The sequence below is a fragment of the Schistocerca serialis genome, chromosome 1 (genome assembly GCF_023864345.2).
Source record: "Schistocerca serialis cubense isolate TAMUIC-IGC-003099 chromosome 1, iqSchSeri2.2, whole genome shotgun sequence".
Lineage (NCBI taxonomy): Eukaryota > Metazoa > Arthropoda > Insecta > Orthoptera > Acrididae > Schistocerca > Schistocerca serialis.
In genome coordinates, this window is record NC_064638.1 from 148792267 (window position 1) to 148820174 (window position 27908).

Genomic DNA, 27908 nt, shown 5'->3' on the forward strand with positions numbered 1-27908 from the left:
GGGACTTAACATCTGAGGTCATCAGTTCCCTAGACTTAGAACTACTTAAACCTGTCTAACCTACAGACATCACACATATCCATGCCCGAGGCAGGATTCTAACCTGCGACTGAAGCTCCTAGAACCGCTCAGCCACAGCGGCCGGCTTTTTTAGAATTTTTTATGTTGTGTTCTAAAACCAGGTAAGCCAGAGGAAGAGACTGCAGAGTGCCAAGTGGTTTGGCTCATAAATAAAGTGTGTATCCAGGGTGTTACAAAAAGGTACGGCCAAACTTTCAGGAAACATTCCTCACACACAAATAAAGAAAAGATGTTATGTGGACATGTGTCCGGAAACGCTTAATTTCCACGTTAGAGCTCATTTTAGTTTCGTCATGATGTACTGTACTTCCTCGATTCACCCCTAGTTGGCCCAATTGAAGGAAGGTAATGTTGACTTCGGTGCTTGTGTTGACATGCGACTCATTGCTCTACAGTACTAGCATTAAGCACATCAGTACGTAGCGTCAACAGGTTAGTCTTCATCACGAACGTGGTTTTGCAGTCAGTGCAATGTTTACAAATGCGGAGTTGGCAGATGCCCATTTGATGTATGGATTAGCACGGGGCAATAGCCGTGGCGCGGTACGTTTGTATCGAGACAGATTTCCAGAACGAAGGTGTCCAGACAGGAAGACGTTCGAAGCAATTGATCGGCGTCTTAGGGAGCACGGAAAATTCCAGCCTATGACTCGCGACTGGGGAAGACCTAGAACGACGGGGACACCTGCAATTGACGAGGCAATTCTTCGTGCAGTTGACGATAACCTTAATGTCAGCATCAGAGAAGTTGCTGCTGTACAAGGTAACGTTGACCACGTCACTGAATGGAGAGTGCTACGGGAGAACCAGTTGTTTCCGTACCATGTACAGCGTGTGCAGGCACTATCAGCAGCTGATTGGCCTCCACGGGTACACTTCTGCGAATGGTTTACTCAACAATGTGTCAGTCCTCATTTCAGTGCAAATGTTCTCTTTACGGATGAGGCTTCATTCCAACGTGATCATATTGTAAATTTTCACAGTCAACATGTGTGGGCTGACGAGAATCCGCACGCAATTGTGCAATCACGTCATCAACACAGATTTCCTGTGAACGTTTGGGTAGGCATTGTTGGTGATGTCTTGATTGGGCCCCATGTTCTTCCACCTACAACCAATGGAGCACGTTATCATAATTTCATACGGGATACTCTACCTGTGCTGCTAGAACATGTGCCTTTACAAGTACGACACAACATGTGGTTGATGCACGATGGAGCTCCTGCACATTTCAGTCGAATTGTTCGTACGCTTCTCAACAACACATTCGGTGACCGATGGATTGGTAGAGGCGGACCAATTCCATGGCCTCCACGCTCTCCTGACCTTAAACCTCTTGACTTTCATTTATGGGGGCATTTGAAAGCTCTTGTCTACGCAACCCCGGTACCAAATGTAGAGACTCTTCGTGCTCGTATCGTGGACGGCTGTGATACAATACGCCATTCTCCAGGGCTGCATCAGCGCATCAGGGATTCCATGCTACGGAGGGTGGATGCATGTATCCTCGCTAACGGAGGACATTTTCAACATTTCCTGTAACAAAGTGTTTGAAGTCACGCTGGTACGTTCTGTTGCTGTGTGTTTCCATTCCATGATTAATGTGATTTGAAGAGAAGTAATAAAATGAGCTCTAACATGGAAAGTAAGCGTTTCTGGACACATGTCCACATAACATATTTTATTTCTTTATTTGTGAGGAATGTTTCGTGAAAGTGTGGCCGTAACTTTTTGTAACACGCTGTATACTGACATGTAGGCGCTTACCGTAGAACAGGCTGAGTGTTTCATACTTTTACCCCAAAATCACATTGTGTGACGAATGTACGCTTTGCATCAAACACTTAACGGGTATCTCATATAGCAGTCGTTTAATATTTCATCTCTACTCCATTATTTTGAATCCTTGTTATGATATACCCTTCTCGCAGACATTACAGATCCTGTCTCACCCATCAGCCATAATACTAACCATGGACCTCAGATAAAGTCCATCTGCTTGATTTTCGTTATTGCTATGTTGGCCAAATGCCCTCATTTACAGTATTTCTTGACACACAGCGTAGATTGCAGACATCCTCTACACATGACGTTTTTGCATATACACTGTTACGAGCCATTCACGTCTTTAATTTTACTATAGTCATCTACATTATTTTTTCCGTTATACTTCGTATATAATTTATGTTGATTCTGTAGTAAACACCTAGCACCCAGTAAGGCTTGCTACTGCCTCTGGATTAGATAACTTTTGAAGTAAGTTCAACACCACATGTTTTCTGCGCGCCCACCCCTCTCCCCTCCCCTTTCCTCGTGGGGATACCTCGCGGTGACCCCCTGCTCCCCCAAACCCCCCTAGGTCTGGCCGGTTTAGCATTCGCTCTAGCACCAGAGCGGTTTTCCTTTTCTACATCATACTGATTTGCAAATTAATGTTATTGGTTTTTAAGTTTTTGATTATTACTGTTGTTCTAGAACTGTCAGTAAGCACTTAGTATACAATTACTATAGATTTTATATTGGCATAGGCCGCTGGTAATTTTATATACAGGATGAAGAAAAACACGCGCTCTCGTGCTTTGCAGCGCTATTCCTCACATGCTGGCAATACAAAAGTGTCTGTCACAAAATTTGGTCCTGCACATTTTTCGGGCAGTCAACGGACGTTGCAGATTGGAAATTTGGCAACACTGTAATCACACATACGGCAACTACCTATGCCAGTAGAAGCAGCAGTGCTGTGGAGTTGGTGCGACGAACACCGTTTTGGGTTAGCGTGCGCGAGATCGAGGATTCGATTCTGGGTCGAGGCATTTGTTTTCATTTGCTAAAAGTACTGTGCTTGATATGTTTTTTGGCATCTTAATCGTCACGTAGCGATTACAGTGGGTTTTCTACAAAACATTTGCAATTACGTACTATGAACACAGAAATGAAAATGCAATCGTTTTCATTGCTTCTTAAGACTGATTTTCGACGTCCACTTATTTGGCTTCCACATCTTCGTCAGCTTAAGCAGATGTGCCGGTGGAACTTCAACATTCTTCGATGCCTGAGTCACACCGACTTGGGATGCAGATCGTCTTACACTGCTGCAGCTGTACAGAGCCCTGGTACATCCAGTCTCGACTGTGGGAGCCTGGCGTATGGTTCAGCATCACCCTCAGCGTTGCTCATGATGGACACTACACACCACTGTGAAGTTCAACTTGTGATGGGAGCTTTCCAAACGATCCCAGCGAACAGCGTCCCCGTGAAAACTGGGGCTTCTCCATTGCGGATTGGGCGACAATGGCTGCTTGCCAGTCATACTGTGCATATTAGCAACTGGCCTAAACACTCAAATCATCGTCCCCTTTTCCCTACCACGGCGATTTATCTCCTTCAAGAGCAGCCCCAATCAGGGATTCCAACTGCAGTCCATGTCCAGTCCCTGCTCACTGAACTGGGGACTTTTCTTCTACCAGCTTTCCTCCAGGTCCACTCGTCCACAACAATGGTCCATGTCTCAGCCACAGCTGCGTTTGGACCTATCACAACGCCCAAAAGGCTCACTTCCTCCTGAGGCCCTCCGCCACCAATTGTTCTGTATTCTCGGCGAGCTTCAGGACAGGAGAATGTCTCATGTGTTTCTATACACTGACAGCTCGATGATCGATGGTCACGCTGGCTTCACTTAGGCTCACGTTGATCCTACAGAACTGCGCTCCTTGGTGGATAGCTGCAGTGTTTTCACTGCAGAGTTGGTAGACATCTCTCACGCTCTTAAACATATCCACTCGTCGTTCCTCATCTGTAGTGACTCCTTAAACAGCCTACAAGCTCTCGACCAGTGCTTCCCTCGCTATCCAGGAGTCTGTTTATGCCCTCTTAAACCGTGGACGTTCAGTGGGTTTGGTCTGGAGCCTGGAACATATCGGAATCGTAGGAAACGAATTCGCTGACAGGCTGACCAAACAGGCTACCATTAAACCTACTCTAGAGATCGCCATATCGGAGGCTGATCTACGATCGGTCTCACGTAAGGTTTTCGGAATCTGGGAAACCAAATGGCACACCCTCAGTGAACCAAATAGACTACTCTGATCAGACGAGCCACTCTCAGGGACTCCATTAACCTTTGGCGACCCCACATCGGCGATACTTAGCTGACACACGGTCACGTCCTCCATTGCGAGGAACCACATCAGTGTTGCTGTGGTTCCCACATGACTGTGGTCGACATATAGTTGGCCTGCCCAATTTTTGCCGCCGTGAGGCGGAGTTTTAACCTTCTCGCCACACTGCCTACAATGTTAGGTGACAGTGCCTCAACGGTCGATCTAGTTTTACCTTTTCTTTTGGGGGGAGGGGGGAGGTTATCACTCACTTTAAGGGTGGATGTCTGGCCTTTTCTCTCAGGCCTTCACCCTCCCACCGTTTTACCTATTCATCGCCCTTTGTTTGTTGTTTGTTCGCCTGGATGTTCATCTTTTCTCTGTCTCTCTTTCGCTACCCTTGTGTTTTTAGGCTGGAGTTTTTACTGGGTTGCAGTGTGGCTGGCTAATCCTTTTTTACTCTTGAGATCAGCCAGCCCAGGTCATCTGCTATATTATTTTAATGCCGTCTATCGTGTTTTTTTTTTTTTTTTTTGTTTTTTTTGCTAGTTTTCCCCCTTTGGCTTGCTTCTTTCGTCTCTTTCAGCGTAGTTCCCTGCTAGTTTGACGTGTGTGTTTTTTTTATTTTTTTTTACTTTCCCAGATTCTTTTGGGGAATGCTTTTAATCCGAGACGTGTTTGAATGAGAAAAAGGCTGATGACCTTATGGTTTATTCCTTTTACTCTCCAAACCAACCAAAATAGTTTGCATAGGTACATCTCGTACACTAATTAGCGGAAACATAATGACCGCTGCATACCGCCATATTGGATTGGATGCTGCGGTAGGGAAAGTATATAAGCAGAGCAGTGATGAACGGAGAAACGCTTTAGAGACAATACCATTTGGAAGAGGGGAAATCCTCTGTTATAACAGACTTCAGCGAAGGACAGCATGTTATAGCGCTGCACCTTGGAACGAACATATCAGAAAATACGACGCAGATCGGCAAATCGTGTGCTACTACCGTAGCGTCTTTGGAAATTACTTGAACAACGATGAAACGACAAGTTGTCGACATGATGTGTAGCTTCAACGTGTCATTATAAGACAGAGGTCGCAGGCTAACCCGGTCTGGTCTGCAGTGCTGGACAGATGGTTGTCTGTGGCAGGTAGGACACTTCCAGTATAAGTGTTTCGGGGCATACCGTTCAGCGCAAATTGCTCAACGTGTGGCTCCGCAGCAATGGTCGCTACGTATTCCTATAGCACTACGTATCCCTATGTCCGCTCCCGGTAGCTGAATGATCAACGTGACGAATTGTCAATCCTCTGGGCCCGGGTCCGATTCCCGGCTACCTGAGGGAATTTTCTCCGCCCAGGGACTGGGTGTTGTGCTGTTCTCATCATCATTCGATCACCTTCATCGACTGCAGGTCGCCGAAGTGGCGTCAAATTGAAAGACCGGCACCCAGCGAACAGCGTTCCCCCACGTGTGGCCTTAACCATACGATTAAATAAACGTATTACTATGGTGCCCCAGCGACACCGTCAGTTACGATTCCAGTAGGCATGGAAACGCCGAGATTGGACTGTGGATCAACGGAGGCGTGACGTTTGGTCGGATGAATTACGTTTCTTGCTACACGAGTTCGTTGGTTATGTACGGATATTCTGTGGTTCAGGGGAAATGCTGTTCGAAGCGTGTACCGTGCCTCGGAATCAGGCCGGTGGGCGCATTATTACGCTGTGTGGTACTCTCGCACGGAATCTCATGGAACCTGTCGTGGGTATCTAAGGTGGATGTGGACAGATGTGGATTACGTGGACGTTAATGCAGGCCAGCTGCATCCCTTTATGCTTGATGACTTCGCCAAAATTGATGGCATTGTCTAGCCGGGTAACTGTCCATGTCACAATTCCAGAATGCTGCTACAATGGATTTAGAATCATGATATCGAATTCACACTGATGTCTTGCCAACCAAATTCGACTGCCCTGAACGTGATGGATAACATCTAGAATGCTATTGGGCTTTTTTTCTGCGCCGACAAACTACCAGCCCTTAATTCACGTGACCTGCATGTAGACATCTAATGCCACAGATCTCTGCAAACCAGTAAACTACCAGAGACTTTTCGAATCCATGCTACACGTAATCACAGCTGTATTGCATTTCAAAGCGGTAGCCACATGCCGTTAAGCATGTCGTCGGAATATTTTGGCTCATCAGTAGCCTCCTATTTCGTGTACCTGCAAAAATTTGTGAATGTCGGTCTCTAGAAGTGTAACAGTCCTGGTTACGCCTATTGTCAGTATTAGAAAAAAAAAATAGGAATTTCCGACTGCCATCTTGGAAATTCTGATAGCGAAGATGATTTTCTCTAGCACCCGTGCTGCCTATTATGAATGGCCAACGGTCTTTCTGGTGTTGTATAGTAATTCTGCAGCGCACTGTATGTGTTTGAACTACTACGTATGAGTGCATGATAATAAGGAGTCTGAATATCGGGGAGCCGCCTTATATTCTACTTCTCAGAGACAGATTAAAGGGGGCCGCCGAATAAGTATCTGCAACTGACTGAGGTATTGTTACGTGACCTGTTTTGTCCAAACGTGCTCCGTACCATAGAGAAACTCCATTCAATTAACAAACACAGTCAATCGAAACTAATTACGAGTTGTTAATGAGAGCACCAGTATGGTTAAAGTTAAGATCAGTGACTGCCACACGTAACTACCAATTTCCATATTAATTTCTTACTCTCGAGGATTGTTTAAATGTGTGCTTGGGAGTGCTATTTACTGTGTGTGGAACAGATGCCTGCCGAACAGTAGTTGCATGCTGCTTGAAAGAGTCACGTCGCTTAAATATCTGGGCGAAACTCTGAAAAGCGATATGAAGTGGGATGAGAATGTAAGAACTGCAGTAAGGAAGGCGAATGGTCGATTTCAGTTAATTGGTAGAATTTTACGAGACTATGGTTCATCTGTAAAGGATACAAGTGCGACCTATTCTTGTCTACTATTCGAGTGCACAAGGTCGGATTAAAGCAAGGCATCTAAGAAATTCAGAAGTCGACTCTTAGATCGGTAGCTTCGAGCAACATACTAGTATGATGGAAATGCTTCGGAAACTCAAATCGGAATGTCTCGTGGGAAAGCAACGTTCTTTTCGAGGAACATTATTGAGGAAATTTCGAGAAACTGCATTTGAACCTCAATGCAGGACCATTCTACAGCCGCCGATGTAAATTTTTCGTCAGAACCGCGAAGATAAGAGAAATTAGGTCACATACTGAGGCATAGACAGTAGTTTTTTTCTCCTTCTGTTTTCGGGTGTAACAGGAGATCAAAGGACGGGTGATGGTTCTGGGTACCCTCTGCCACGCACCGTACGATGCCTTACGGAGTATGTATGTAGATGCAGATGCAGAGTAAGTCAGTGTCCTGTGATTTTTTTTTTTGGCAGGGGGGGGGGGGGGGGAGTATGGGGGCGGTGGAAGAACGGTCCTCACCAAAGGGTATACACCACTGCTACAGCAGAGGAGTAGAATCTAGGTAGAAGTTGGAACCTGTACATTGTTGTCTAAATGGCGGAAAGCAATTGTGTACTTTTTAATGTGGGGTGTCCGCTGGTGCTAAGGGGGCACATCACGAGTTAACAATGATGAGGAGTGTAGTGTTGGAGTGCCCTGCGGGTTCTGGGAACGTTAGGCGCAGGATACTGCAAAGGTAAGACCGAAATAGAGTGAAAGGCGAGACCATTCGGCTCTTTTGTGCTTAGGAACACAGCACCTGCAACCGTCAGGCTGGCGCCAACTTAAGTGAAATGTTGTTGACTTTGTTATGAAACAGTAGTAGCAGCTCCCACAGGATAATACAAAAAGTTCTGAAATGGGAGAACGGAGCTCATCTGTTGGTACATAGACAAGCCTTGATTACCTGGAAAATGAAATAGAACACATAGTGGGAATTAGATCTTGTGTGTCTGTGAGCTTCAACACTAAACTTCAAAGACCGATTAACTATATTAAAATTGAGTGTGGAAGGACATTGTTACATGGTTACAGTGTAGTGTCAAAAGTCATGGGACACCTGCTACTATCGCCTTGGCCCCCTTTTGTCCGGCGTAATGCAGCATCTCGACCGGTCATGGACTCAATAAGTCGCTGGAAGCCCACGCAGAAACACTGAGCAATGGCGTCTCTATAGGTGTCCATAATTGGGAAAGTGTTGGCGGGTGCAGAATATTGTGCGTGTACTGACCTCTCGATTATGTCGAATAAATGTTCGATGGGATTCATGTCGGACGCTACGGCTGTCCATAATGTGCTTCAAACCAATCGTGAACAACTGTGGCTCGGTGACATGACGCAATGTCATCCCAAAAAATTATGTCGTAGTTTGGGAGCATGAAATCGATGAATGGCTACAAATGGCCATCAGTTAGCCTAAGATAGACGTTCCCAGTCAATGACAGCTTGAATTTGACCAGAGGACTCAGTCCCTTCCACGTAAACACAGCCCACACTATTATGGACCCACCACCAGCTTGCACGGTGTCTTATTGACAACTTAGGTCCATGGCTTCCTGGGACCTGCGGCACACTCTAACAATAACATCGGATTCTTCCAACTGAAATCAGGACTCATCTGACCTGGTCACGGATTTCCTCCCATTCAGGGTCCCATCGATATATTCAGGACCCCAAGAGGGGCACTGCGGCCGATGTCGTGCTGATCGCAAAGCTACTCACGTCAGTCGTCTGCCGCCGTAGTCCATTAACTCAGGATTGCGCCGCACTGTCCCAACGGATACCTTCGTCGTACGTATGCCATGGGCCACTGTGTCGTCCGTAGTCAGAGGGAATGTCTCAAGTCTGGTATTCACGCAATTCTTTTGAACCTGTGGATCTCTGAATATTGAATTCCCTAATGATTTCCGAAACGGAATGTCCTATGCTTCTAGCCCCAACTACTACTCCGTGTTCAGAGCCTGTTGATTCTCAGTTGTGCGGCCATAATCAAGTCGCGGACCATTTAGCATGAATCTCCTGAGTACAAATAAAAGCTCCGCCAGTGCGCTGCCCTTTTATACCTTGTGTACACGGTACTACCGACATCTGTGTATGTGCCCATCGCTATCACGTGACTTTTGTCACCTCTGTGTATAATGGACCTGACTGGTCAGCCCTGGGAAGAACTGCTGTCATTGGTGATGAAAATCATGCACAAGTCTCACACTCGAAACGACAGAGTAAAAAATCTGCTACTTGCTAAGAGCGCACTGTAGAACTTACTAGCGCCCAATACTCGCCAGCAAATGCTTCAGCAAAGAGAGGGCCCTCCGGTGGCCGTGCGGTTCTAGGCGCTTCAGTCCGGAGCTGCTACGGTCGCAGGTTCGAATCCTGCCTGGGGTATGGATGTGTGTGATGTCCTTAGGTTAGTTAGGTTTAAGTAGTTCTAAGTCTAGGGGACTGATGATCACAGATGTTCAGTCCCATAGTGCTCAGAGCCATTTGAACCATTATTTAAGAACGAAACAGTTCCCTGTCTTTGTGCACTTGTGTTTCACTCGAAATAAATAGGAGTTCATGATTACCATTTTTTGATTTAATACTTTTATAAACTCCCCGTTTTTATAATGTTTGTTATAGAATCCATGTTTCACAAATGCTACGGTCATCCCTGTCTTATAAATTTCTGTTCATTAAGTTTTCCAGCCGGCCTGTGGGGCCGAGCGGATCTAGGGGCTACAATCTGGAGCCGCGCACCCGCTACGGTCGCAGGTTCGAATCCTGCCTCGGGCATGGATGTGTGTGATGTCCTCAGGTTAGTTAGGTTTAAGAAGTTCTAAGTTCTAGGGGACTGATGACCTCAGATGTTGAGTCCCATAGTGCTCAGAGCCATTTGAACCATTATTTAAGAACGAAACAGTTCCCTGTCTTTGTGCACTTGTGTTTCACTCGAAATAAATAGGAGTTCATGATTACCATTTTTTGATTTAATACTTTTATAAACTCCCCGTTTTTATAATGTTTGTTATAGAATCCATGTTTCACAAATGCTACGGTCATCCCTGTCTTATAAATTTCTGTTCATTAAGTTTTCCAGCCGGCCTGTGGGGCCGAGCGGATCTAGGGGCTACAATCTGGAGCCGCGCACCCGCTACGGTCGCAGGTTCGAATCCTGCCTCGGGCATGGATGTGTGTGATGTCCTCAGGTTAGTTAGGTTTAAGAAGTTCTAAGTTCTAGGGGACTGATGACCTCAGATGTTGAGTCCCATAGTGCTCAGAGCCATTTGAATCATTTTTTTTAAATTAAGTTTTCCATTGGACAGCAGTTGTAATTAAATTCACGTGTTCCTATGGGAAGCAAAGTGGTTACCGGTAACGTCACTCTACACATACCTTTCTGGCGTCCCCAGGGACATGTCGATCTCTCAGTCGCAACCTCAAAACGACATCATCAAAAGTGTACCACATTCTTACTCCATGATACGTTGATGACAGCTTTCCGATTTTATACAGGATATTGATTAATAGTGAGATTAACAGGAACTTTACTTTACAACCTGTTTTCCATATGCCGTCCAAATATCACATCTGAAAATTTCTTCTACCACGATGATTTGCTTCAGTCATGCACAAGCGTGCTTTTGGAGGCCGCATCTATGCAACCAGATTTTGCAAGTTCATGGGAAGTAACATTTTCAGGCATAGTCACTCATCACAGCTGCTCTATAGAACACAGATGTGCTATTTTACCGCTTGCACTCCACATTTGAAATCATCATCGCCACATATCCAAAACACGAGTGTATTGCATGCGCGGCATGAACACTTCCTGTAACTCAACACGCAGCACCACTCTAACGTGCACTCTTGCAAATCATTTTCATCGGTTAATAATTTCGCTCTTCATCAAATTTTTTGTTGTTCGCGCGCAGATATAAGTAAGTGAAGAAAGAACCCTGAACTTTGTTTCTGGTAGAGCCAAGCTTCGCATTAAGTGCACTGTCCACTGAGGTGACAAAAAGTATCCTTTAGGACATTGCGGCAAAATTTTGAGTTTAATGGGCTATGGAAGCAGACGAACGACGGGAGTGTTTCGCTAACAGCACGACATCGCCTGCAGTGCCTGTCCTGGGCCAGTGGCCATATCGGTTTGACGCTAGAGTACTGAGATCCGTCGCCTGATCAGATGAGTCCCCATTTTAGTTGGTAAGAACTGACGGTAGGGTGCGAGTGTGCTGCAGACCCCATGAAGCCATGGACCCAAGTCAGCAAGGCAATTTGCAAGCTGATGATGGCTCCATTACGGTGTGGGTTGTGTTTACGTGGAATGTACTGGGTATTATGGTCAAATTGATCCGATAATTGACCGTAAATGGTTGTGTTCGGCTACTTGGAGAAAATTTTTAGCCTTTCAAGGACCTAACGTACCCAAACAATGATGGAATTTTATGGACGACAGTGCGACGTGTCACTGCGCCACAGTTGTTCGCGATTGGTTTGAAGAACGTCCTGGACAGTTCGAACGAATTGTTTGGCCACCCATATCGTCCGACACGAATTCCATCGAACATTTACGGGACGTAATCGAAAGGTTAGTTTGCTTACGAAATCCTGCACCGGTAACACTTTCGAAATAATGAACGGCTATAGAGGAAGTACGGCTCAATATTTCTGCAGGGGACATCCAGCGATAAGCTGAGTCAAATGGTTCAAATGGCTCTAAGCACTTTAGGACTTAACATCTGAAGTCATCAGTCTCCTAGACTTAGAACTACTTAAACGTAACTAACATATATTGAAAGCCTTTAGCGTTGTTCTGTTTCGTTTTCACAACTTGGAAGATTCCATATTTAAATTTAATTGATGATATCTCACTCATCATTTTAAATTGATATCTGTATATCGCAGAGGGGTTGTGTGACATCTGTTTCCGTGCGGTGTAATGTGATTTCCACGTTAAAACTGACGCGTACATCCTCCTCAATTCCTGCTAAACCCAAACGTTATGTTTTCCGTTAGGCATCGCCGCCACTCCGGATGTCACCTACGTGCTAGCGGCGGTGCTAATTAGTGTCCACTCCGCCTGAGATTGATACTGCATTCCGGCTGACGAAAGATCCACTCCGCAAGACAGATTAATAACCTAATAAGGCAATAGTTTTTTTTCTTATGGATTTCTACAGTCAAAAAGTTTATTTTGTGTTATTAAAGCTGCCGTCAGATTCATCAGACTGACGGTGAACAACTTTAAACAGAACTTGATTAATTTTCACACACATTTACTAAAATAATAATAATCATAAACCTTACTTAACTTGATTCTGGATGTTATTTACAATTGACGATCTTCCTTTGGTGTTGATACGTTAATCTTATTCTCTTGACAAAGTGTCTATACATTTCCCTTCATGGCTATGTACAGGAATATGGTAATCTTATTAGGCGCAGACTGGTGCAGACTAATGCAGACTAATGCAGACTAATGCAGACTGACTAATCGGAGGTCTGTACACTCGTTATAATACCTCGCGCGTTCAGGTATCACTGCGCGAGTGTGATCCACGAGGAGAAATGGTTCTACGTTAGCAGCAATCTCACTGGCGGCGTTACATATTAATCCGCGGATCGGCGGAAGCAGAATTTGGTCCGTCTCTAAGACAGCGTCATATCGTAGTGCGAAAACGGACGAGCGCTGCGCCTGCGCTGTTGTGCTTAGCGGGGCGCGCTCTATTGGGAAAGTTGTGTACGTGCTGACTACGCGGAACTATGTACACAACAAAATGAAACTATGGTTCCACAGACCTTTTCAGGTCTCGAATATCTATGATACACACACATCAAAAACGTTTTGCATCACCCCAGTTTCCAGAACTCCTGAAGGTAGACGTTGACTGTAGATATTGTATCTCAGACATAGTCCCTTTCACTATTCAGATATGTCACTAAACACGCCCAAAGATATAAACAACCATGCATGAGCAGCGCCTATTAGATGGAGGGAGTCCGACAGCCGATCAGTTCCAGTCATTCCACCAGGAAGGAGGTACACGACTCCTTTTTCCTGTAGTTCAACCATGCCTAGACGGTCAATACTGCTGTTCGATCGTGTCCGCATTTTACTTTGTGCCAGGATGGGCTCTCAACAAGGGAAGTGTCCAGGCGTCTCGCTGTGAACCAAAGCGATGCTGCTCGGACATGGAGGAGACACAGACAGACAGGAACTGCCGATGACATTCCTCGCCCAGGTCGTCCAAGGGCTACTACTGCAGTGGATGAACGCTACCTACGGATTATGGCTCAGAGTGACTATGACGTCAAAGTGACCATGTTGAAAAATGCTTTTCGTATAGCTACAGGACGTCGTGTTACGACTCAAACTATGCGCAATAGGCTGCAACTTCACTCCCGACGTCCATGGCGAGGTCCATCTTTGCAAGCACGACATCGTGCAGCGTGGTACCGATGGGCCCAACAACATGCCGAATGGACCGCTCAGGATTGGCATCACGTTCTCTTCACCGATGAGTGTCGCATATGTCTTTAACCATACAATCGTCTGGAGGCAACCCGGTCAGGGTCAGGCTGAACGCCTTAGACACACTGTCCAGTGAGTGCAGTAAGGTGGAAGTTCTTGATGTTTTGGGATGGTATTATGTGGGGCCGATCTACGCCGCTGGTGGTCATGGAATGAACCGTAACGGCTGTAGGATACGCGAATGCCATCCTCTGATCGGCAGTGCAACCATATCAGCAGAATATTGGTGAAGCATTCGTCTTCATGCACGACAATTCGCGCCCCCTTCGTGCACATCTTGTGAATGACGTCCTACAGGATAACGACATTGCTCGACCAGAGTCGCCAGAATGTTCTCTACACATGAACCATATCGAACATGCCTGGGATGGATCGGAAAAGGCTGTTATGGACGACGTGACCCACCAACAACTCTGAGGGAATCTACGCCGAAAAGCCGTTGAGGAGTGGGACAATCTGGACCAACAGCGCCTTGATTATCATGTGGATAGTATGCCACGACGAATACAGGTATGCATCAATGCAAGAGGACGTGCTACTGGGGTATTAGAGGTACCGGTGTGTACAGGAATCTGGACCACCCACCTGTGATGGTCTCGCTGTATGGCGGTACAACATGCAGTGTGTGGATTTCATGAGTAATAAAATGGGCGGAAATCATGTTTATGTTAATCTCTATTCCAATTTTCAGTACAGGTTCCTGAGCTCTCGGAACCGAGGTGATGTAAAACTTTTTATGGTACGTGTGTATATGTAGACTGAAGCAACGACTGAAACGACGAATGAAAATATTTATTCACCGATTCAGTCTGCATGTATACATCGTAGACGTCTCTGGACCCATAGTTTTATTTGATTAAAGACCCTACACCTCGATTTCAAGCAGGATCTCACGCTTTGTTCAATGCTGAGGTGCTACTCCAACACGTTCGAGAGCCTCTGCAATGCTGTTAGAGTTTTGGGGGGGGGGGGGGGGGAGGTACCAAGCGTTATGGGTTGTGAAGTGGAATTTGGCCTGAGGAGGGACGCGTGCTAGTGAAATGTGCTGTGGTTCTGATCACGATTGGTAGATGCCGTTAGAAGTGTCACAAAGAGAAGCTTAAACATTTACTGTGGTTGATCAACGTACAACCATGCTCATGGAAATTTTAGTGTACTGTGACGGCGATGTCAATTGGATTTCGAGGCAGAAACGTTAGCAGTGTCCTGCTCATCGCCCTCTCATCGCGACCACACGGGACGCCAACAGGGTGCATGCTGTGCTCGACCCCAAGTAGTGAGCCTGCGTTAGAAGATTACGTCCTCTTGAGAGCAACACAGTACTGCAGTGTAGTGAATGGAGCCCTCTGTAGTTTGGCACGTCGGCTGTGGTAATTGGTTTACGCTTGAGGATTTTCTGCTCTGACTCGTGACTACTTTGACTGGTTTTCGGACCTCGGCTGGTCTCGTGATTCACTCTAGCGTTGGTTCAGAACATTTATCACCATTTACAACTGGGGGAAGGAAACTTCATCAAATCGTGGGCCAAACTCTCAACAAAGAAAGCTTTATCAGGCGGAAGCTTCGTCAGGCAGTAGCACAACCACACGTTACCGCTGTGGGCACTGTGCATTGCTGTCACTCTCTCTGGGAAATCGAAATCCTTATTCCTAAAAAATCATGTACATGGGATTGAGCGACTGAGAGGAAGATGCACGTATTGGAAAGCAAGTATCGGCCACCAGTGGAGTGAATGGCCCCTCTTCCTCCGAGCCACCACGAGTTGAGGCAACTCTCCAAATAAGACTATTCATAAATTAATCTAGGACTGCCTATTAAAAATAAACAAATGCTTGCAGTTTCATGACTCTTCCTTAGCTGGAGAAGTAGACTCAGAAGGTCACTTTGCGTGAGTCAGCTCTCTGTTGCGTTCATCAGTGTGTAAGCAACAAGCGATGAAAATCGACGGTGTTATTTATTGAGCTGCCACTTATTGCTAATTTCGTTCTGTTCTTCACTTCCTGCAAGCAAGATGCGTCAGTGCTACCGAGATTCATCATCGATTGTGTAGTCTGCATGAGGATGAGGTTGTGTGTGGTGGTGTTGTGAGCGAGTAGTGCAGAGAATTCTAGGATGGTTACACAGAGGTCAGTGATGAAAGTAGTGCAGGGAGACTTTCAGAAGTGGCTGATGGTCTTGTGCAACCAGCTGACGAAAGTGTGGTGCGAAACTGCAGTTCACAATTTCTGAACGCTCTGAAGCTCTTGAAAATGAATGCATTTCATACGCTGCGGTCGCAGTGGAGACACTTTTATTGCTCCAAGATGACAAGATGGCCGGTTTCTACAGTCTTATGCTGCTGTCATCTGATCTGAGGGTATCATAGTTTTTCGTCCGGTCAAAAAAGACGGAAATAACGTGTTGACGGCGGGAAATGGCCGTTCAGATGGCAGACACCCCCCCCCCCCCCCCCCCACGTAGACCCAGTCTCTGGTGGAGCGATGGTGGCGAAAACCGTTCGGGAACGGAGCCAAAAGGCCCCGAGACTCAAGCAGCCAGCGCAAACGCTGTCTCACCATCCATTCGAGCTGCTTGCACAGATCGTTGGTGAGACTGATAGGACGATAGCTATCCACACCTAGCGGGTTCGTATCAGGTTTTAGCACTAGAACGATGATACTTCCTCGCCATTGTGACAGGAAGTCGCCATCGCTCCTGATGCGGTTGAAGGAAGCAAGGAGGTAGCGCTGGTAATCCGCTGACAAATGTTTAATCGTTTGGAGATGGATGCGGCCTGATACAGGGGTTATATCAGGACAATCAGCAAGGGCAGTGAGAAATTCCCTCTCACTTAAGAGAGCATTATATGGCTCGGGGAGGCGTGGAGCAAAAATAGGTGTTCTCCTTTCACCTGCTGTTTTAGGAAACGAAAATCACGGTGGTAATGCTCAGACGCAGAAATGCTAGCATAACGCTCAGAAAGACGCTCTTCAGTTCCGTCTGGGTCGCTGTGTAAAGCTCCATACGTGGAAACCCCAGGGATGCCTGCAGGGATTTGATATCCGTAAAGGCATCAGTGTGGTCAAAACCTGGGAAGGAAAGGTCTGTGTTCCAATCGTGCAGACGTATTGCTTCCGACACACCTGTTTCCGACGTTTGATTTGTTGATGGACCCGAGCACAGAGCCGTTTGAAGGAGATGAGGCGTTCCAAGGACAGTTACGGCTAATGACGTTGGAAGGCGTGCCTACGGTCTCTAATGGCCGCTGCGATTTCCGGTGACCACCAATGCAGTGTCTTCTGCTGAGGGCAACCTAAGGAACTAGGGATTGCCGATTCAGGTGCAGCAACAACAGTAGTATTGATGGTCTGGATCACCTCATCGATGTTGCCATGGTATGGAGATCCAGCGATGGTAGCGCAGATGAAAGTGTCCCAGTCAGCCTTGCCCAGAGCCCACGTGGGTAAGTGTCCAGGTGAGTGACGCTGGGGGAGCGACACGAAGAGCAGAAAGTGGTCACTACCACACAAGTCGTCGTGAACTCTCCAGTGGGTAGACGGTAGAAGGCCAAGATTGCAAATGGAGAGATAAGTGGCCGAGTATGTGCCATGCACCACACTAAAATGAGTGGGCGCAACTATAATTAGGAGGCGAAGGTCGGGTTGGGTCAGTAGATTCTCAGCATCTTTACCACGGCCAGTAATGTTGGTTCCACCTCACAAAGGGTTATGGCCATTAAAATCACCTAAAAGTAGAAAAATGAAGGGAGCTGAGAAATTAGTGCAGCCATTACATGGTGTGGTACTTCATCATCTGGAGGAAGGTAAATGTTGTAGATACTGACGTCCTGCATTGTCCTCACTCTGACAACCTCAACTTCTAAAGGGGCACAGGTGTGCTACGTACAGAGGACATAGATACTGATTCCACCTGACATCCTGTTACAGTCAGTATGATTTTTGTAATAACCCCAGTAGCCATGAAGGCTGTATTCTCTGAAGTAGCTTCAAGTATGGATGAAGGCTACGAAGCCCTTCGACCAGCAGCTTGTGGCTCCTTCAGCCACTGGCTGGTGTTCACTTTTGCATGGGGAGGGGGGTGGGGAGACCTAGGAAGGTAGAGTCCCAAGAGATCCCTTCCATGTGAGAGGAGCCAGAGGAGGCTGTTGCTTCTCTTGGTGTGGGGACCAATGTCCCCAGCTTTTGGGGATTGGGGGCGTTACTCCTATAGTAGAAGCTTTGGGAGCAACAGAAAAGAGGTGCCTCTAACCACCAAACGGGATGATGTAGTTAACTGGGCCTGAGGGCCCACTGTAGGAGGTTTAGCCAAGGGACTACCATCGTCACTGAGGAAGATGGCGTTGTAGCTGCAGCATAGATGATGTTAAGCGAATGTGGTGCAGGTGATCATACTTCTTTTTAGCTTCTTGATAAGTCAGCCTGTCCAGGGTCTTCAAATTTTTCTCTCCTTTTGGAGAACTGCACAGTCTGGTGAGCAGGGGCATGGTGCTCTCCACAATTGATACACGAGGGAGGAGGGACACATGAAGTATTCGGATGCAATGGACATCTGCAATCTCGACGTATGGCGCTGGAATTGCTCCGTGGGAGGACATGTGCCCCCGAATTTCCAGCACTTAAAGAACCGAAGGGGGGGGGGGGGCGACCATATTGGTATACCATCACCTTGACCTTTCAAGGTAGCGAATCACCCTCAAAGGCCAGGATGAAAGCATTCCTATTATCTTTAGCTCGTTGTCGGAGTGCAATGAAAAATAATCCTCTTGGTCATGTTGAGGCTTTTGTGGGGAGTGACCAAAGTGGGAATATCACCCAGCTTGTCACAGCTGGGCTGGGAATGCTATCTAAATCAGGACTGACCCATTTTGCATTTTGGATGGCGCCATCGCTTCCCCAAACTTATCCTCTAGGTGTTCTACCCAAAATAGATGTTTCGTAATCAGAATAGATTCCCCATCGGTTCTGCAGCATGCTAAGTAGTGAGGCGAATATGGCTCTCTTTATTCGGTACCCCTACGTTCCTCCCATGGTGTAGCGATGAAGGGGAACGATTGGGGGGTCATTCTTCTAGGAGTTAAAGTCCAGCTTGCCTTTCTTATTGATTGTTGGGGCCAGCTAGCCCCAGAAAAAGCTGACTTGGTCCACTTCACTGTGGGTCATCCGCCCTGATGCCACCCACTCCGACCAGGGGCTCTCCCCACGGGCGACAGCTAGCCTTAGCAAAGGCCACCTGGCAGGATGGTAGTTGCTGGGAGTCCTGAAGCCCCAAGAAGTCAGGCATCTACCCCTTGGCATACATGGGAAGGTTGCATCTTAGGCATCAGCTGTGCGATCCCTGTGTAGTCACAGAGCTGCTTCCAAGATGGTACATGACGGCCGCATCACGACGGAGTGGCTACCGTGCTGACTATTGCGTGCAGAGAAATCCAGCATTGAAATGGGGGCGAAAGAGGACAGTGAACAGCGAAGTAATGATGTACCCCATAACGTGGCCTCACACATATACCTGGATTGCAGGTGAGTTGCAGAGCCATGACAATAACCGGTAAGTACACGATGGATATATGACGCATCAGGGAAGTCGTTCTTTCCCAAAAGACCCGCCCTTTGAAAAAATTTAGAAAATTTTGAGGTCAAAGCCCAAACGGGACCGGAAGACGCAAGGCCGAAAAGCAGGAAATTCCTTTTAGCCGCCTCTTACGACCGGCAGGAAGACATAGGGCCTATTACAACCTCCGAACCCGCAAGGGAGAAATTATATTGAAACAATATCTGAAATAATTGTTTTTAAGTTGAATGCATGAATAAGTATGGTATAGCAGACGAACACCTTCTCTGCAGAAAAACAGAGATAAAGGGAAAAGTTAACATATTTGGTTAGAAAAAGATGGGCCATACTCTGAGGGTTCCATACAAACGCAATTATACGTACACAATCCACCCACCCTGGGAGGCGAGAATCTCAACGATTTTTACCTGTTATCGACATTGATACTGGCAAGTTATCGGTCCCGAGAATGTTCTTATTTTAAGTTAGAAGTAGGATAACAAATGGCAAAATAATTTTTTTTTCGAGTGATACAGTTATCAGTTTTCTTATTTTTCATACCTTTATGTTCTCAACGAAACATTGATTCTTGCCAAATTCCATTATTCTAGGTCAACGGAAAGTACTATGTAGCATTTAATCAATGAATTTGAGAATTTGTGACATAAATGGTCGTATCTTTTGACTGAATTGACTTAGAAGCTTACCATTTTTACGGAACCAAGTGGCCATAGACTTCAGTATGTGATACACATTTCTAACTTGATAGTCTACCCGTTCCTGAGGGAAGGGGGTATTAATATAGAGGACACTGTTAGATAACAAATTACCATTTTTTCGTGTGACAGAATTAGATATAAACATTTTCGCGTTTATTTCTTTAGTTGTACTGTGAAACCTTTCTTACTAACAAATGTCATGATTCTAGGCCAACGGGAGATACCTTACAGGTTTTCATGAGTGACTGTTCGAGTATCAAAATATGTGACGTGAATGGCCGTATCTTTTGACTACATTCACTTAGATGCTTAAATTAATTTCAACGGGAAGGAACCGTAAACCTTACTATAGGGCACTAAGTAAAATTTTACCATGAGTGAGAAGTGTGGGCTTTGCCGTAGGTTCGTGAGTAGTGGATTGCGGTATGAGACTTGTTCGAAGTATTTTCACTGGGGGGAATGCAGTGGGGAAGCCAGTGGGCATTCTGGTGAGATCCTCTCCTGGAACTGCAGGTTATGTAGCAAGAGTAAGTTGATAGAGGAGCAAGAGCGTTAAGATCTGTGCCCTTCAGGTGCAGTTGAAAAACGCACAGGAGGAGCTACATAGAATGAGGAGGGGGGAGGGGGTTGGGGAATGGGAGCTGGCTGTTGGCAAGAGATCTGCCAGGAGAAGGAGATTTTCAGATAGTTTTATTATTGGTGTTTGTAATGGATATGACCAACTGTGAGAGTCTAGTGGAGAGGAATCTCTAGTAGCTGTAGATGTAGGAAGTATGCAGCAGACCTCAGCAGTTACGGTGGCTAGGACAGTTGCAAAGTCTAAGCGAAAGAAGAAGGTTCTGCTGTTAGGTAGTTCTCATGGTAGAGGTGTAGGCCAGCAGTTGCAGGAAGTGTTGGGGAGTGAGTACCAGGTCACCAGCATTGTGAAGCCTAATGCAGGATTGGCTCAGGTGACTGTTAACATAGGGGGGTTATGTAGGGATTTTACTAAAGAGGATCAGATAGTGATTGTGGGTGGGGCTGGTAATAGTATGGACAGGGATGGGGAGTATGACTTAGATGGTGACCTGGAAAAGATAGCCACTCAGACTGGCAACACGAATGTGCATTTCGTGGAACTGTTTCAGCGTCACGATCGGCCTCATCTTAATACAGCCGTCAGGCGTAATAACATGAGATTTGGGGGTGCGCTGATGACAGAAGGCGTGAGTCACATTTCAGTGGTGTCGGTGGAGTCTATCAGCAAGGCCGGTTTCACTAGACATGGCCTGCACCTAAACAGGTATGGAAAGGGGAGGTTGGCAAAGCTTATAGGTGGCAGCATAGGTGGGGGTGGTGGGATCACTCATGGGAAAATTCCTGTACTAGTGGGTGTTAGAGCTGCACCTTTTTTAGATTGAAGTCAGCTGTTAGGTATTCCTGCTTAAGGGAAGTCTCTCTAACAAAGAAACCTCTTTCGACAAAGCTTAGGTATCCGAGTAATGTGGGAATTAGTATATTTCATCAAAATATACAAGGTATTAGAGATAAAGTTAGTGAAATGCTTATAGATGTTGACTCTGAAATTATTGGTATATCTGAACACTTCTTAATTAAGGAGATACCTCAGAGGCTTCGTTTATCAGGATACAGGTTGGCTGGCAGCTTTTCTAGGAGCTCTTTGCGGTGTGGGGGAGTAGCCATGTATGTGAAAAACGGTATCACATTTGAGTCAATTGATGTTTCAAAGTACTGCACTGAAAAGGTGTTTGAATGTTGTGCAGGTGTGGTTAAATTTAGTGGAGCTAAACTTCTTACTGTTGTTATTTATAGATCCCCAGATTTCGATTTCACAACATTTTTGCTAAAGCTAGAGGAGGTTCTTGGTTCACTTTATAGGAAATACAAAAAGTTAGTTATTTGTGGTGACATAATTTTAATTGTATAAGTGATTGTGCAAGGAAAAGGATGCTGGTAGACCTCCTTAATTCATATAATCTTATGCAAACCGTATTCTTTCCAACGAGAGTGCAAGGAAACAGTAGAACAACCATAGACAATATTTTTGATCATTCCTCATTACTAGAAGGCCATTCTGTTAGCAAAAAGGTGAATGGCCTTTCAGATCATGATGCACACATTTTAACTCTAAAAGATTTTTGTGCTGCAACACATGTTAAATATAGTTATCAACTTTTTAGGAAAGTTGATCCAGTTGCTGTAAAGACCTTTGTAAACATTATCAAGGAACAAGAGTCCTCAAGAATTTTATTGTGCTCTTTGAAAGTTGCTTTCCGTTAGAACGTTCAAAACAGGGTACTAGCACAAATAGGCAGCCTGGGTGGCTGACTAAAGGGATAAGAATATCTTGTAGAACAAAGTGGCAGTTATATCAAAACCTTTCGAAACAGTCACAATCTAAATGCAGCAGCCCATTATAAACAGTATTGTAAGATGCTTAAGAAAGTTATTAGGAAAGCAAAAAGTATGTGGTATGCAGATAGAACAGCTAAGTCTCAGGATAAAATTAAAACCATATGGTCAGTCGTAAAGGAAGTGGTATGCAGATAGAATAGCTAAGTCTCAGGATAAAATTAAAACCATATGGTCAGTCGTAAAGGAAGTGGCTGGTCTGCAGAGACAGGTCGAGGATATAGAATCAGTGCGCAGTGGGAACGTCCGTGTTACCGATAACTCGCATATATGTACAGTATTTAATAATCACTTTCTGAATATAGCAGGTGAACTGAATGGAAACCTAGTCCCAACAGGGAATCATATAGCGCTCGTAGAAAAAAGTGTTCCAAGACTGTTACCTGAAATGCTCCTCCATGATACTGACAAGAGGGAGATTGAGTTAATAATTAAATCACTAAAGACCAAGAACTCTCATGGATATGACGGGGTATCTAGCAGAATGCTGAAGTATTGTTCTATGTATGTTAACCCAGTACTTAGCCATATCTGTAACTTTTCCTTTAGGAGTGGTCGGTTTCCTGACCGATTAAAGTACTCGGTAGTGAAGCCACTTTATAAAAAGGGAGACAGGGATAATGTTGACAATTATAGACCTATTTCTATGCCATCGGTGTTTCCTAAAGTTATCGAGAGGGTTGTATATACAAGGTTACTGGAGGATTTAAATTCACATAATTTGCTGTCAAATGTACAGTTTGGTTTTAGAAATGGCTTAACAACTGAAAATGCTATATTCTCTTTTCTCTGTGAGGTTTTGGACGGATTAAATAAAAGGTTGCGAACGTTGGGGTTTTCTTTGATTCAACGAAGGCTTTTGACTGTGTCGACCACAAAATATTACTGCAGAAGTTGGACCACTATGGAGTAAGGGGAGTAGCTTACAATTGGTTCGCCTCTTACTTTAAGAACAGAAAGCAGAAGTTAATTCTCCGCAATATTGAGAGTGGTAGTGATGTTCAGTCCCAATGGGGCACTGTTAAGTGGGGCGTTCCCCAAGGGTCGGTGCTGGGGCCACTGCTGTTTCTTATTTGCATAAATGATATGCCTTCTAGTATTACAGGTGATTCAAAAATATTTCTGTTTGCTGATGACACCAGCTTGGTAGTGAAGGATCTTGTGTGTAATATTGAAACATTATCAAATAATGTAGTTCATGAAATAAGTACATGGCTTGTGGAAAATAATTTGATGCTAAATCACAGTAAGACTCAGTTTTTACAGTTTCTAACTCACAATTCAACAAGAACTGAAATTTTGATCAGGCAGAATGGGCATATTATAAGCGAGACGGAACAGTTCAAGTTCCTTGGCGTTCGAATAGATAGTAAGCTGTTGTGGAAAGCCCATGTTCAGGATCTTGTTCAGAAACTAAATGCTGCTTTATTTACCATTAGAACAGTATCTGAAATAAGTGACATTTCAACACCAAAAGTAGTTTACTTCGCATATTTTCATACGCTTATGTCATATGGTATTATTTTTTGGGGTAATTCTTCTGATTCAAAAAAGGTATTTTTGGCTCAGAAACGGGCTGTTAGAGCTATGTGTGGTTTAAGTTCGAAAACCTCTTGTCGACCCCTATTCAATAATCTGGGAATTTTGGCATTGCCCTCGCAGTATATATTTTCTTTAATGTCGTTTGTTGTTAGCAATATTAGCTTATTACCAAGAGTTAGCAGCTTTCACTCAGTTAATACTAGGCAGAAATCAAATCTGCATGTGCAATACACTTCCTTGACTCTTGTGCGGAAAGGAGTGCAGTATTCTGCTGCATCCATTTTCAACAAGCTACCACAAGAACTCAAAAATCTTAGCAGTAGCCCAAACACTTTTAAGTCTAAACTGAAAAATTTCCTCATGGCTCACTGCTTCTATTCTGTCGAGGAGCTCCTGGAAGAGCTAAAAAATTAAGCAGATTCCAGTGTTACATTGTTGATTTTCTTTATTTAAACTTACGTCTTGTCGCCTGAATATGTTTCTTATATTTCATTTTATCTGTTTCTACAATCGTGTTATAATTTCATGTATTGACTCGTTCCATGACCATGCAGACTTCACCTTAATGTGGTCCCACGGAACAATAAATAAACAAATAAATAAAATAAAAAATTTCAATGTGATACGTGTACCTGTTCCTGAGAAAAAGGGTTTTCAACAGTCGGACACAGAGACTGATGGACAACAAAGTGATTCTATAAGGATTACGTTTTTCCCGATACGGAACCCTAAATGTAATATGAAATATTATTGGGGAAAAGTCGTTAAGTCCAGTTCTAAGTGTAACCGTACGATCTATCAGAAATGTAAGCAGTGGTAGAAGAAGGAGCGATTATATTTATACGAAGATCTTCCATTAAATATCAGTGGTATATATAACTAGCAAAATCTGAAATGACATGAGGACTTGAAAGGAATCTGTGTATCTCGCCACTTGAAGTCCGTTGTTTTTATGATTTTGTGCGTTTCTTGTTGGACACCCATCCTGACGCCTCGGACGACAGTGAAGGTAAGGGAGCGAAGTTGTGTGCGTCGTCTGTCTGGAGTCACGAAAACCTTGTTTTGTGTGGTTTAAATGTTCTAATGCAGTATTTTCCGACACGGAGATCGGGAATGAGGCAAGCATTTTGTAGATGAGCGCAAAAACCGTCTAAAATCCCCACCAAACGAACGGAATCAACACAGGTCTGGTCCTCTAACAATCTGTCGCTCTGTGCTTTCAGCTACGCTAGCAGAACTCCAGGGGATAGACTTTAAGTAAAATGTAGCTTTTAACTTCTGAAAACCCTGTCTAAATGGAAACAGTAGTCATTACATTCTTAGTCTGCAACTGAAATAAATAGGCAATATCCATTTCAGTTGGAGAAGAACCAATGATAAAAATCATGAAACCCTGTTTCCCTTGCGACACGTTTTACCTCGACTATAGGTGAACACATTTCACTACAGATTCTTTGTAAACGCTGTTACCACTAATTTATGAAGAGAGCTTTTTGGTTTTGCTTATCTCACAAATAAGTGCTACTGGCTGAACGCAACTGTAACTGGTGCAACGTGCCTCATACGGACTGCCTGCGTATAGTACTACAATGATTTAAAATAATAAATCATTGTGTTTTCTGCCTCGAATATTCAATTTTCAGGTACGTTATTTCTAAGTCCGAAGCACTCGTTGCCTAGGCCCACGATTGTAAGCGGGTGAGCAGGTAGGGGGGGCTGGGAGGATGTTTCTTGTGTTACACCGCTATTTCAACTCGTATTCGATTCCCGGCATTTGATACCACTGTGCAGCATCTCATTAAAATGAGTAGATCAATTCTCGAAATGTTGTGGACGAGATCATATGTGGCGTTCAATAAGTAATGTAACACTTTCTTTCCTCGGTTAACTTCTCTTGAAAAAATACGTAATTTGTTGTGGGGCATCGTGGAATAATCCCGTTGCAGTCGCTACAGGTTCATGAAATTCCGATAGATGGCGACGCTGTACGTAACCTTTAAATTGGTTTCTGTAACGGAGATGCATTCCAAACACAGAACTGTAATTAAGTTTCTTTTGATAGAAAATCAGAGCATCTCAGAGATTCATAGGCTCTTGCAGAATGTCTACGGAGACCTGGCACTGAACAAAAGCACGGTGAGCCGTTGGGCGAGGCATCTGTCATCACCGCAAGGTCGCGCAAACCTGTCCAGTCTCCCGAGTGCCGGCCGATCACACATTGGTGTCACTCCTGCAATGCTGAAACTTGCGGTCACTCTTATTCGAGGTATCGACGTATCATAATCAAACACCCCGGTTCACAAGTGGATGTCTCTGCTAGTAGTACTCACACACTCGTCCACCATTTGCGTTACTCAAAAGTGTGCCCCTAGTTTCTTCGCTGGCAAACGGAAGACCGTAAAGAGCAACGAATTTAGCCCAATGAAGGATGCGCTCTTCGGTATGCAATACGTCGATGATAGGGAGGCCGTTGATGCAGCAAGATGTCTGACTCGACATCGACCAGTAGAGTGGTACCATGTGGGCATACATTCCCACTAAGGTAGAGAAAGCCGTAGCACTGAACAGAGACTACGTTTCGTAACCAAACTAGTCGGGCGTAAAATGGTGTATAGAAATCCTGAAAAAAAAATCTGTTTTCAGAAGAAAAGAGTTGCATTACTTATTGAATGCTCCTCGAAAAACCAGTCCTGGAAGAACCATCTACCAAGCTACGTACACAGAAGGACACGGCCTATCAGTTTCACGAGAGAAGCCACAGAAACCGATACACTCGTGTGTTGTTACCGGTGCAGCAAAGCTCACGCGAAGAATATTTTATTGCTTGTTGTATTCAATTATTATTTTACCACTGCTGTTTTATCACATATCACCTGTTCGTATACTTTAACACATAGCGCGGTAACCTGCACGAAGGAAGTACTGGACTGGTACACCAGCCAGACAGTGTGTGGTTTTTAAGCGATTTTCCACACTGGTTCAAGTAAATGATGAGCTCATTCCCAATCTGTGTCTCAGAAAACCCAATACAGAGTCAGTTAAAATAAAGAAGTTTACACAACTCACAAACAGGTGGTATGCAACACTTTCTTCCTTTGGGTTAACTGGTGACTGCGGCGACACGGGGTTTTAGGATGAACTCTACGATAGAGGGAGAAACAATTTTTCACGCACCATCCGTATAATATTTTCTCTGGAACGCGCATGCTACAACTAAACCTTTGCTACTGTATGAAATGAAATACTGCAGATGGGACTGTTGTTAGGGAGAGGGTATCGTTTCATACTATTTTCCTACGAAACACCAGTTAGTTATTACGGACAGAGAGGCATAATAACGGATGTAGTAGTAGGCGCGAAAACACGACTGCCTGTGTTTAAATTATGTGACTTGTGTCCGCGTAAATTACTATGTTTGAACGCAGGATCTCTTCGGAGTTTGGGATTATTCTGCTGAAGAACACACCATCATATTTCGCTTCCTTTCCCCCTTGTTCTAGTATACTACCACACGACATGCAGATCAAAAATTGAAAGATTCGTACGAAAATAACTGGCAAATTATAACTAGCTCGCACTGTATCAGCAGTTCATTTGTAATAAATCAGTAAAATGTTTTGCTGGTTGTACTACTAGTTAAATTGTTTACTTAGAACGAATAGTATCCATACATATTACAAAAATGTATGTATCTATGTGTGTGTAAGTGTGTGTGTGTGTGTGTGTGTGTGTGTGTGTGTGTGTGTTCCACATCTCCCCCTAAACCACTGAATCAATTTCGACCAAACGTGGAACACATATCCCTTATTATCACGCAACATCATAAACCATGAGATTCGTGAAAAACTTCAATAGTATTACCTCTGCGCATCTAAATCTATTCGCAATAAGTTTAGGAGACTGTGTTCGCGTACTCTGTTTAATGTGCCTTCAAAATAAAATCGTGATACAACACGATGTTCAGGAGATATGAAA